This window comes from Pristis pectinata, unplaced genomic scaffold (assembly GCF_009764475.1).
Source record: "Pristis pectinata isolate sPriPec2 unplaced genomic scaffold, sPriPec2.1.pri scaffold_76_arrow_ctg1, whole genome shotgun sequence".
Lineage (NCBI taxonomy): Eukaryota > Metazoa > Chordata > Chondrichthyes > Rhinopristiformes > Pristidae > Pristis > Pristis pectinata.
Genome location: NW_026262573.1, coordinates 112,454 through 114,827, shown reverse-complemented (window position 1 = coordinate 114,827; position 2,374 = coordinate 112,454). Strand labels below are relative to the sequence as shown.

General features: G+C 45.3%; 1 non-coding gene across 1 annotated transcript; it reads left to right on the top strand.

Annotated features, from left to right (window-relative positions):
* Window positions 1-1,863: 1,863 nt before the first annotated feature.
* trnai-uau (transfer RNA isoleucine (anticodon UAU)) lies at window positions 1,864-1,957 on the top strand. Its single transcript has 2 exons — window positions 1,864-1,901; window positions 1,922-1,957. It is a non-coding gene; the product is annotated as a tRNA-Ile (tRNA).
* The last annotated feature ends 417 nt before the right edge of the window (window positions 1,958-2,374 follow it).

Sequence of the window (2,374 nt, the reverse complement as noted above, 5' to 3'; positions counted from 1 at the left end):
TGCAAAAACACGGGCCAAGCTAATATCCTGAAACCACAAGGTAGCTCCCGCTGCAGCTGACTTATGTCCCAAACCAGTCATATCCTGTCACTGCTCGGGTTCTGTTAACAGCGAAACTGATTCCCTGAAACAGTAGAAAACCAGCTCTGGTGGGACTCGAACACCCAACATTTGCATTTATTTTCAATTCACCAGCAGAAGTCCAACGCCTTATCCATTGTGCAACAGAATCGTACAGCAATTACCGCTGCTGCATGGCTAACTTAGATTTCCTCATCCATCTCACGTTTCTTCTCCAGTATTATCATCCATCCAAAAAAGGGAAGATCAGTCCTTCATTGTATTGTCAGGTTGGTCAGAAACATTCTCTGAGCCATTCGACTGCTGCCGTTTCGAAGTTCTCACACTGTTTGAGGAAACTCTCCCAGCTATTTGCACGAAGTTGCTTTTTCAGTCTTCCTGCAACGGGTTTCTGCATTTTCTCCTTTCTGCTCTGCTTCCTGTCAGAACCCTTGTCGTCTGAGAAAAAAGGACAATCATCCACCGGTCGGCGGGAAGTGAACACGTTACAGTCACGAACCAGCAACAAAAGAAACACACTGAGCATGACTCAGTGTTAAAAACTATTTTATTAATCACTATTTATGATAATACGTAAAATAAAAGTAAATACGTTAGTATGTTAGAATTCAAAAATGTTAAACCTCGAATGTTAACCCCAAAACTAAACTCTTCGTGTGTGTGTGACAAAGTCCCAAACTCCAAGTTCCGCAATGGTTCTTAAAGTTCAGTTCCGCAAGCCATAAGGTGAAACATGAGCAAGGGCTTCTTCAACAACCACCGTTGTCAGAAGATAAGACGTAGATGTAGAGAAACATAGAGAGAGTAAATACGAAATCCAAATGTTCCACGATGGAACCCAAACGACACTTCAGTGTTTACTCGGTAGTGACTTCGTCACCCCGAAAAGCATCCGACTCGTGGTCGTCCACACACAAATACCTGTTTCCTTCTACAGGTCAGCAACAAAGTGAACTCCACCGGATTACTTCCAACTTCCATACATGGATTTCAGTGGCAGACACAGTTATTGTTTCTCATCGATCGATAGAGAAAACTAGCAGGCTGGTGTCTCTCTCCCTTCTCTCTCTCTCTCTCCTTTTTCTTCTGACTTCAACAACGTCATTACGTCCTTTATCTTCTATTGACGTAAGCACGCCCCACACACACATACACACACACTCTCTATCTTAAAGGGACTTTCACTGAGTCCGTAACATTACACGAATGTACACTTGCAGCTACAGAAGGTTGCATTCAGATATCTGACCCATTCCTGGGCTCCGCTCAAAAGGGTTTAATAGTTTTCAGCCTTCTGAGCAGGGCCTGATTGAATTTTCTTTCAATGTACGTGGGTAGCTCTCGCTCAGGGTTATATTCAGATATTCCTTCCACATATGGATACTTTAGGGCGTCTGGACTTGCACTGTTGATTGGGCGCTGCTATGTTTTCTCTCCTTGACCCGACATGGATATTCGGCGGTGGTGAAAGGTGATCGATCCGATTTCTCTCAGGGAACATCCCGCAGCGCGCTGCAGATATTTTCCAGCCAGATCCTTATCATGCTGCGCATTTACCGACGAATGTGACCCTCCCTGCACTGCTCGCACGGAGGAACAAACACCTTCTGCCACGTTAGGTAACGCTCTCGCTTAGAAAGTTAATGCTCCAATAATTGCTGCTCCGTGAATCCCGTCCCCCAACGTTTACTGCAAAAAACGTTCATTTTAATTTTTACTTCATTTAAAATCTGCTTTCGTGATACGTCTGTTTACCCAGATATTCGCCGGTTTACCCTCAGTGCTCTAGTGGCGCAATCGGTTAGCGCGCGGTACTTATATGGCAGTACGCAGTGGAGATATGCCGAGGCTGTGAGTTCGATCCTCACCTAGAGCACTTGTGGTTTTGGTGGCTGTTTCTAGTGCGACTGAGAGACTCTGAAACTCATCATCAAACCGAGACGTTCTATTTCCTGTTATCCTGGTTCGACATGCTTGTATTCAACTGAGAAACGCTGCACCGCTTCACTGTTGTTGGCCTGAGCAAGAGAGCGTCAGTTCACGTGAGCTGAACGGACCCTTCTTCATCACGTGTAAGACCTGTTTCCCACAAAGCATCACCAAAGTCTGGAAGAAGGAATGGGGGTAATGAGATCATCTAAAATCTCTCGAACTCCGGTCGGTGCAGCTAGAATCCGCTTCATCTCTAGTCATTCGACTATCTCGGTGTTTCGGGAATCATCTTGACGAACCGCGATAACGATTGGGTTTTTGAAGTTCTGTCTCACAACTGCCCCTCTTTCTGTAGGTCTGA